The following is an 11,027-nucleotide window of genomic DNA, read 5'->3' on the forward strand; positions in this document are numbered from 1 at the left end:
GAAAGAGAAAATAAATTCTCTAATAACCTTGTAAAGCACATAAAAGATATTGAATAAACTCTTGAAATTTTGTGACTAAAACTGTCTGTATTAAATAATGATTTTAAGAGTGGCAAAAAGCTTGAAATACAGTATGAGTCTTCCTTGTAAAATGTTGTTTTATTTTATGGTTTATTTATTAGACTATACTTGGATAGCTTTGAAAAATATAATTTTGAGTTTAACTATGTGTTATTGAAACACTCTTCCTTTAGATATGTCCCCCAGAGGTATTTTATATTTACACTTAGGGAAAAGAATTTTCAATTTTTATTATGCAGTGCTGCATTATTGCTTATACTGCCACTATATTCTGCCTTCTGCAAGTAACATTAATATATGCATATTTTACTGCCATTACCTTCAAAAGGCCTTAGAAAACCCATAGGTCTAAAATGATTTCTCTAAGTTGGTCATTACCTACTCCTGAATTAAGATACAACAGGCTGTATATTGTTTTACTGGGCCATTAATAATAAGCCCCTGTGAGCTGTGAGACAGTAAGCTAGAAACTGAGTAATTTCGGGCACCAAAGGAATGTACAGTATTAATAAAGGGCTCATAGAAACCTGTTCTGGAGTGTGAATGCCTTTGGTGTCTGATGTGGGACTCCAGGCACGGGGTGGGTTTTGATCTCCAGACTCCTGAAGGCAGCTCCTTGGGGCAAGTGGCAGTGGCTGGTGGGGCTGTGTGGGGAGGAATCACACTCCTGTAGAGAATCAGTCCACGCAGGGGGGGTGTGTGTGTGTGATGTACAGGCACTGCCAGCAGCTACAGAGTTCTGCTGCCCATTTTCCTCCCTTGCACACACCTTGGCAGTGCCCCAGCTGTGTTCTGAGGCACAGAGAGAGCCACCCTCTGCTGAAGCCACTGGGGCTCTGGGCAGGCACTGGGTACACCCAGACACAGGCTGTGCTGTGGGGAAAGCAGACAAATCAGTCATGGCCCTGCCCACTGTTTTGCTGGGAGGGAAGAGCTGAAGCCAGTGCCCAATGCAGCCATAGAGAAAGTGTCTCATCAGCTTCAGCCAGAGTCATCTGGGAGCAACAGGGTGAATGCTTGTGGTTGGAGGGTATGGATGTAGGGAACTGTGGGGTGGATGTGGGTGTGTAGGCTGTGGGCTCTAGGGGAGTTCATGAGGAAACCTGAAATGTCACCAACCAATGCTTGTTTGACTCCTACCTTTCATACGTGCGGTTCAAGGCATTTAGCATCTGAGATGATGCAGCAAGAACTAAAAATAACCATAGACAAAGTCTGAGCTGGCTATAACCACAAATAGAGCTTTTATTCTGGAAGACCATGTTACCTGTAACCTTTAACCTAAACTTGGAAATCGCAGATCACCTTGTAACATTTCTGGACATCTCTTAAACTGATGCCAGGAAGCAAATCAATGACTTACAAGAACACTTTATTTTCCCAAATATAATCTCATTGCTGATAAATTAATCCTGCAATTTCTTCAATTCATTTATTGAGCTCCACCTTAATGTGAGCTTGGTTTCTGTCAAACAGCTGTTCTAAATATCTTATTCCTTTGATGAGCCGAAACCTCTTCAAATATCCAGCTCATACTTTGTAGCCAACTTAGCTCCATTAAATTTTTGGCAAATGTATGGTCAGGTGGTCTTTGAAGACAGCCATATTTAATACAACTCTGTGCAGCTTTTTTTTCCTCAGAGGAAAGGTGATTTAACTTACAGAAAGAATTTTATACTTCAGCTCTGGTTTCTGACTCCCTGAGCAGACCAGCGAGTGTGTCAGTTTTGCCACGGGAACTTGGAGCTTTGGGCTTTTCTCTTTCATTTTCCTTTGAAGGATTCCAGTTACTCTGAGGATGAACAGGAGCATGTGAAATACTCTGCAGAGAGTGACAGAGGTGGGGCAGAATGTGACACCTGTTCTAAGGCAACAGAGGTTGTAAAGGGAACAATTTCTTCATCAGACACATGATGAGGTGCAGTGTTGAGGCAGTCTTGGCCAGTAGAAATGATCCTTGAGTTTCTTTGCAGAAATGAAACTTACTTCTTACTCAACTTTATTCAGCTTAAATTTATATTTTTACGAGCTGAATTGTATTCATCTAGGAATTCATCTGGGAATCTACACCCATGATGGCCATGGGGGACAGCCCATGAAGAGAGGGACATGACACAGATGTTGCCTGTGTGATGACAGAGAAGGCATCTCAGGATGAGTGGCTGTCAGAAGGTCAGTATTTGTTACCAGCTGATGATTTTGTTATTATCTGCTTCAGAGGTGCAACCTCTACTTTCAGCAGTGAAAAGCTTTGTGGTTCTGAACCTAATCAGGGTTTCAACTCTCAGCTGAGAGCCAAGGCTACACATCTTGCATCCGAGTCCCTCAGGCAAACCCTTTAAGGCTTCATTCTACCTCAACTCACAGCTGTGGGGGGAGGCAGGACCCAGCCTTAAGTCAAGTGGTTCAAAGTCCATAAACCAACCTTTGCAAGCCTGCACTGAATTGTTAGGCTTGCAACCTTGTGGGTACCAAATGCTGAAGCTGGGAAGAAAAACCAGGAGCCCTCATTTCGTGGCTGGATTTCTGACTCTGTCCTTCTAGCCCAGCACAGGACAGTGTCTCTCAGATTTCAGTAGTGGCTAAGCACAGAAATATCACAGCTCATCTGGCCCTAATCCCACAGTTCTTTGCCCCACTCATACCCTCATTGTACTTTTGGAGCCAGTTACTAGTTTGCTGTGGGATGTCTTCAAATTCCCTGTACTTTTCTGAGAAGTTTTAATCTTGAGGGAATGTCTGGGTTTAGAGAACACGCACAACAGAACAACTGTGCTGTGAAGAATATGGTTTTAATCAGAATGAAGCAATGCTTCTGCTAATTATGTTGTGTAGTGTGTGATAGAGGAGATCTTGTTCAGTTTCCTCTTGCATACTATGTGACATCTTGTATTTTCTATTCCCTGCCAGAAGCCATCAAATCTTTTTGAAATTCACTTGAACAACTGTCCTTGCAAACAAGAAGAGGTTAACAGATGATATTGTAGGCTCAAGGAAAATCATGAGATTGAGGAAGAAAATATGAATCTTTCAGAATTATAAAGATCATGGCAAATACTCATAAAATTTGATCTGGTGCCATGCTGTTAGCAGATCCAATCATTTTTATTTTGAAAGATTTCAGCACATTTACAAACTGTGGTCAGCTAACCATGCTGCTAAATCAATACCTGAAAAACTTTTTAGCTTTTTCAACTTGGTTCTTGCATCTGGCTTTTCTGGGGGAGGGTGCAGGTCTTTGAAAATTTACTGTAACATAACATATATGAGGTGAGATGTGATGCATGGCTGAGGGGAGGATCTGCCCAATAATCCATGGTAGGGCTACATTACGGTTCTAGAGTCCCCCATCCATCTTTGTCAGGTGCGTATGGTTGAAATGGGAAGTGGTAGCCATTGGAACATGTAAGATTAATAGGTGATGTGTGTGTTAATTACAGGATCATAGATGTTGGGTTTGGAATGGTCTTTATAGACTGTTGAGTCAAATCCCTGGGATCTCTTGTGGTTTACCCCAGGTATTTTCCCTCTGAGAGCACTCGCTGGCGTCAGCTGGAATGTGTCTGTTGATAATGCTTGTGCTGCTTCTCTCTCCAGACTGCTATGCTGTTGAATTACTGTTCCTGTTGGAAAGTTTTTTCTTGTTATCTAATCTAAACTTGCCCTTCTTTAATTTAAAGCCATTACCTCTTGTAGTACATTGCACTTGGCCAACCTTAAATAAGTCTTTCTTCTCCTTTACATTATTTCCTCTCAAGTATTAATTACCTCCAACACTTCTCTTTATTTCTTTAAGCTATTTAGGTTAACTTCCCTTAACCTTTCTTCGAACCCTCCTCTCAAAGGTTACGTTAGCTGACATATTGTCTTGAAAATGTTAACTGTTGCTAAAAGCACTTCTTACAGAGCACAGTCCTACCGAGTGTGCAGCTGGATAAATATGTGGTGACCTTTTTGTAGGAGCTCTCGTGGTCATAGCATGGTCATGTAGATGATTCTTAACTACTGATTCCCCAGCAATGCACTTGGTGTTCTCTGCTTTTGTTTGTAAATAAATCGAGGATCACTTAAGAGTAAAGAAGCTGACCTGAGAAGTACCCAATACGGTAGCTCAAAACCTAACATGAAAAACAGAGAGAGGGTGAATGGACTGGCAGTAAAATTTGAATTGTGACCTTCTAGAGGACAGACTCTGTTCATTACAGCCTCTAGATACTGAGGAAGCATGGAACAGCATGGAGGGTTTAGTGCTGTGCACTCTTCTCTTTTAGGGGCTCAGAGAGACTTGCAGCCTTGGTTGGCTCTCAGACCTGAGGGCTGGAACCTGTCTGTGGTCAGGACACTTCAAAATCAGTTTGGTGGAAATTCAATTGCATAACTGGGGTTTGCAACTGATGTGGACCCAAAACATAACTGCTTATAGTGAAGCTGCCCAGAAACCCCTTCTCCTTCATCCTGCCCTTGGTAGGGTTATTCCTCCCAGAAAATGCCTGCTTCCAGAAATTCACAGAGGAAGGTATCTGTGCTCTCCTGGGCACGTGGGCTAATTTTGCAGCTTCTAATGTAGGGTACTTATGGAGGAACTGGTTGGGATCTGGTCCTTAATCAAGAATTATTATGTCAAGAGGAAAAAGTTTTGCTCTACTAGTCTGAGCAAGGGACATGCATATAAGGAGAAACTATGTTATCCCTTTGACAATCCAGCCATTAAACTCCACACGGGAACATCTGTTTCCTTCATATTCTTCACACAGGATGGGGGTTTTGCTCTCCAAGACAAGGAGCTTTGCTATCACGTTGTATATTTTATTCTGTTCCACTCTCTCACTTTTTCCAGAGTAGATTTGAGGTGTTATTTGATACCTGTCAGAAAAGGGCTCATCTCTTACAGCATCAGCTTCTTGTGTCGCCTTTGAGACCCTCCAGTGTTGCTTGTTCCATCAGGGAATTAAAACATTCAAATTGATGCAAGCAAGATGAGAACAGGCTGAGATTCTGGCAGAGTGGTTTTTGTTAACAGTTGTTCCCAGGCCAACAAAATTTGAGGACCCCTGTGTTTGAGGGAGAGTAGAATTTGTGAGAAGCCACCTCCATCTCACACATGCATCCCGTTTGCTGGCTGGAAAAAGCTGCATATCCAGCATGCCCCGTTTCCTCCGTGCCTGACAACAAGCTCCTCGGGATCTTGTTTTAGAAGCATATGAACAGTGGTAAAACTGAGGTTTGCTGAATTCTTGCCCAGAGCTTTTCTGACTCATCATATGGTATAATCATATGTAACTCATTTTTCCAGCAAATCTTTACTCCAGACCTCAAAGAGGATACAGGAATGAATGAATGAAGAGTTGCTGTTTCTTTTCTAAAAGTTTATATGGAAACAGATTCTTTCCTATTTCTGTGGTCCTGATGGCATTTTCAAGCCTCATGCTGCTCTTTGTGCTGTTTTAAGTCCTGTACTTGAAAGAGTTCCAGAATAAAGAAAAATCCTTGTAGTAGTTGTGCAGCTGAAATGACCAGGTGACAGGCAATAATTTGGTGTAAGAAGGCAAATGAAGGTATATTTATGAATGTGCCATTCTCTCAGGCAAATAAGAAAAGCAGCCCTTCTTTATTTTTTTTCACCTTTCTTATGTGCCACATTATAAAAGAAGAAAAAGGCAAATTCTGATCTCCAGACCATTTTGCATCAAATGTTTTACCCTTGCAAGAGCTGGTCACTTTTTCTGGTAGAAGCCAACTGGAATAACCTTCTAGTCAGAGGTGAAGCATGGAGGAGCTCCGTGATGGCCCAGGGCCTGGCTGGCTTAGTGATGGTGTTTTCAGCTACCAGTTGTGAGCCTTGATCTCCTGTTGCTCCAGTGTTTCCTCCTTCCAAGGTGTGTTATTTTCTGAAGTCATGAATTGGTGATCCCTGCTGTGGTAGTATAATTTCTGGAAGGAATTCCCTAAAGGGAAAATTCAATACTAATTTTGAATCCTAAAGATGAAAATATCTTATATATCAGTGCTACTTGACCACTGACCACTTTGTTATGCAGAATGGGGCCAGAACACACCAGGGAATATAATGGTGAGGAATCCTGGAAAATCCTTTATTTCACCAAGCTGGGCAAAAGGTTGAGGAGTGAATTTTTTGCATTTAATAGGTTAAGGCTGTTCTCCCTCCCGATGTAGGAGATACCAGAATTAGCATTCCCAGAATGTATGGAGTGTTTGTGATGGGTGCACATATCTCTGCCTGGGCACTGGAGCCTCCTCGGTTGGTACAAAGGGAGCAAATGTGGAGTACAGCTCAATCTCCTGCTCACTGGATTGCTCTCTGCAAAGAGGTGATGCCTTGAGAGGCCTCCTAGAAACAGAGATTAGACAGGAGTAAGGGAATAAAAGAGGTATTTATTTGAAAGGCCCTCAAAGGTACACCCTGGGGAGCCTGAAGCTATTCTCAAAAATGGACCCCAAGATGGACAACAGGTCACGAGTTCTTCCCCCTTTTATAGGTTTGGTTCATTTGCATAGCAGGGTTAATTCTCCAATTAAAACTTCAGTTTTCCCCTCAGCTTACGCCCCCCCCCAGAGGCTCTTTGGTTTATATTTTTGGCCTAGGACAGTCTTGGCATCCTTGAAGAGCAGGCCCGGAGAGGCTTTGTTATGTCTACCTAGCATGAGAGAGCAGAAATTAACAGGCTACAAGAAACTTCACAGTCACACGCCAAGCAGTACAGGATTTGAAAAATGTAAAGGTTAAAACCTAAGGCATCAGAGGGAATGATGGAAATGTGGTGTTACCACTCACATTGGATGCCTGCACCAGTAGCACTGTTTGGTAAAAAAGCCTCCTTTTGAAACATTCCCTGATTTTGCAAACCTCCTGATGTCTGCCAACACACATGCACTTCTAGTCCCACAGAAGCCAGAAATCACTGAATCGTGCAGAGACATCTCTAGAGGATCATCTTTGGCATATAAATGTTCATACAGAATGTGAGAATGGGAAAAACAAATGTGGCACCCTCTTGAACGGGTTGATTTATGATAGCAGAGGAGTTGGGAAGTACAAAGCAGCCTTCCAGGACCAGCTAATTTCATGTTTTAGTTGCTTGTAAATAAGTGAGTTTCAGATAAATGCACCCATCTAGCTGACTGCACGTTTCATTACTGGGAGGATTAAGCCAGTTTAAAAGATTTAGGAGACTACTGCGCCAAGTTCATGTTTTTTAAGAGTGAGGACTGCCAAGCCCGGTGGGTGTAAGAGCTACTTTGGAAGCACTTTTATGAACTATTCCTGATGCATATCTTCAAAATATTTAAAGCAACACCTGTCATAGGCCGGTCTCCCTTTATCCTCTCTTCGTGCCAAGTCATGGTGCCGCGTGGTTTCTACAACTGAAATAACTCTTGGAATACAACATCCTGCTGCTCGGTGTGCAGTATATGTTGGCAGGACTTCTCTTTTTCCTTTTTTCCCCCTCCAGGATTTCTACATATTGGGTATGAGTGCTAATAAACTGCTTGGGAGCCACCATTATTGTGTTAATCTGGATTTGGCATTGTAAGGATATTAAAGCTTTTCCATTATCAGCCTTGTGAATATAAAATGCCATGGACTTTTAAATATTTACATTATTGCAAGGTTCAGGCCCAGAGGTATGAGGGGTTGTATTCAGGCCTCCCACAACGGAGTCTTGGGTGTAAAGAGGGATTTAGCTTCCTGACTATGCAGGATTATCACATCCTGTCTCCCTATATAATGAAGGGAGAATAAGCAATTGTGTTGGCTAAATTATGTGTTTATAGCAAATGATAATTTTTTCCCACTGGTTTTAGAGGGAAGTGGTGTCTGAACAATAGGTTAGGCCCTTCTCATTATTCTGAATGCAGCCACCTGAAAATCTTCTCACTTGGCATCCCTGAGTTCAGGTCTGTACCAAGGTCAGGCTGTGCAGAGCTTCAGTTTGGGGTCCCCTGAGCCCAGACTTCAGGCTGTTTTACCTGTTTTTCTCAAAGAGCACTTAAAAAAAAGGAAAGCTCTTCTGGGACAGTTGTTCATACCAACACCATGATGTTCTTTTAGGGCATGTCTAGGCATTTTATCCAAGAATTATTTTTGTTGCTCTCTGTACCTGGTGGTGCAGGCTGGGGGTTGCTGCCACAGCCCGACGTCACTTTCCTGTGCTGTGCAGAACCTCAGAACACACTGCAGGCCATGTGAGCGGTAATATGTAAATCATCATTAGCAGATGTTTATTGTTTCTTTTCAGAAAATCAGATTTGACTAATCAGCCTAAGTGAAACATATGCTGAAATTAATTAAAGTTTGTTTTAAAATAATTTGCATGCTTATTGCTTTTAACTGATTGTAATTGGGGCTTTTGAATACTTTTTAACAGACAGAGTCACCTAGGTTGAGCTTTTCAAAGCACTGACTGGCATGTCGCCATCCATCTTCCACTGCTGGCTAAATGATCTGTATTGCACTGAGTTCCAATCCCACCGAATCACAGCTCAAAACAAGGAGCATGTCATTGTTTTCCATTTTGCTATGGTGGTTTTGTAATGAGTACAATTGCTGAGATATGTGTGCCATGATGAAAGATGTGATGATTACAGAGTAACTGAAGACAGCAGATCTTTTATGAATAATACACGCAGTTGACAGCATTGCTTGAGCATCGTGTGTGGTGGAAGTTCTCATTGTTTTGGCAAGATTGCTCACCTACAGACATAAATTCCAGCCACCTCTAGCATCCCCCCTGGACAGCACTGGGGATGTCAAGACTGTCAGAGACGCCCATGGTGTGGGGTGGCCCTACAGGTAAGTGCCCTGGCCAGCCAGGCTGTGCAGGAGCTGTCTGACACTCTTCTTTGGGCCTGGAGGGAGCCAGCTGGCTCTGCAGGCAGGGACATTTAGGGTGGGGAGGGACTGGCATCCTCTCAAGTTCTGCCCCAATACACAGCATGGCCCAACTGGCTCAACGCATTTGTCTCTGGGAACCCAGCAGAAGAGCCAAAGGCAGCAGCAGCCTTGCCAGAGCACGCTGGTGTCTCGCTTGCAGGCCCAGCCAACACGCCTAGGTTCTGTGTCTGGTGCTGCTGTTGACTTACTGCTGAGCACTGGGCAAGTCACTTCTGTTTTGCTCTCCATGCGTTTTTAGCTGAAGGAAATAGCTGGGTCTGAGAACTGTCTCTTTGATAACAGCAGGTTATACAATGGGGCTCTGAACAGGACATGCTTTTAACTCTGGGCTTCTCACTGCGAGCCAATGAATCATGCGCTCCAGGTTTTACATGGGCTTCTTAATGGTCTCCAGGTGGAGATGAAGGTGTGGGTTATGACCTATAACTTCCTAAATAGCCCGGGGCTGGCCTAGCCGTGCCTTTCTCTGCACTGTGTCCTGCCATGGTAGGCAGAAATGTGCTCCTTAATGGAAATAACAAGGTCACCAGCAGTCTGCAGCCAGTCTTCAGGAAGGGGTCCCTTTTCCCCCACCTCTACTTCCTTGGTTTGAAATTACCAAGGAAGAAATTTTCAAGAATGGCCCTGAGAAAAAAAGTATTCGAGTGAATCTGTGGCTCTTAGGGGCAAAAGGCCACCTAGTCAGCCAGGTGAGCTCCAGTGAAAGGCCTCTCAGTAAGGTGAAAGTTAAATTTAATTGCAGTTAAGTTTAATTGTATTTAATCTCTTATATCCAACTGCCCTCATCTGGAGAATCTAAGCAGACCTGGACTCGGGCTCCTTTATGCAAAGTGGGCCCGTCAGTGGAGCCATGTATCAGCATCCTGCCACTGATAAATACTGTTCATCCCAGCAGAGGATTTGTCTCACTAGCACTGCTTACCCTGCAGCAGAGCTTGCAGGATTAGTGCAGGACTTCGGTTGTTCTTTTCATTCATTAGCTCGCTTAGATCTTCCTCAGACCACACTGAAGACAAGAGGCACTTATTAAGAGCAGCAGTTTGTTTCAAGTGCTTTCTCATAAGTTTTCAAATCTTCCTGCTTTAATGTCACAGCATCACTGGCTCCTGTGATGGAGAATAACAGTGGTTCATTAAGCTCATAAATCCAAAAGGAAGAAAGACTCTCCTGGAGACATGAGTAGCTTTATAACAAACAGAGCAGCAGGAGAGCCTGCAAATTATCAGCCCAATGCTTTATAAGCATTTTATCATCAGTTGGGGGAAATTACAATAAAGAGCAATGAGTAAGTGAAACATAAACTATGGCATAAACATGCCCCATGTTCCCTTCTGTCCACGTTTCATGTAAAACCTTATTTGAAGTCATAGCACCAGGGTGAGAATCCAGGACAGTGTCAGAAGCTCTTTCTCATCCAGAGATTAGCCCAGGCTGGAAATTACACAGGGTTATATGTTATGTGTACAAATTCTGCCAGAAGAGTGAAAATATATACAACATTTAACAGTATCTCCCCCATAATTCCAATGCAAGTGCTGCATGACAATGAGCTTGATGATGTTTACACCCTATCCAACAGTTTTGTCACTACCACATTTTTAAGTGTGCAGCTTTGATTTATGACTAGTGATACTAGGATCCCAGCCTGTAAATTTTTACAGCAAGCAGACTTGAATTATGTGTTGAGTCTGCTGCACTGGATCAAAAATGTTCAAAATCCTCTCTGGGAAGATTTAAATGTATACAGTCTCTAAGCCATGAAAATATTGCTCTAATGTGCCTATGTGATTTTTAACAGGTTGTGAGTTCAAATCCATTTATCAGCTGATGTCTAATGAGTTTGGCAGGCCCCTACTACATTAAGTATACGAAAAACTATGAGCATAATGATGTAGACTGAGGAGAATTTAATGAACAAATAAGTGACCTTCATGTTTATGTGAGATAAAGATTTCATGCCAAATTTTGCATAATATATGCTGGAGATAATGGAGTATTTATTAGATTTCTTCTCTCCTTTATCCTCTTCTTT

This window comes from Corvus brachyrhynchos, unplaced genomic scaffold, assembly GCF_000691975.1.
Source record: "Corvus brachyrhynchos isolate BGI_N302 unplaced genomic scaffold, ASM69197v1 scaffold346, whole genome shotgun sequence".
NCBI classification, from domain to species: Eukaryota; Metazoa; Chordata; class Aves; order Passeriformes; family Corvidae; genus Corvus; species Corvus brachyrhynchos.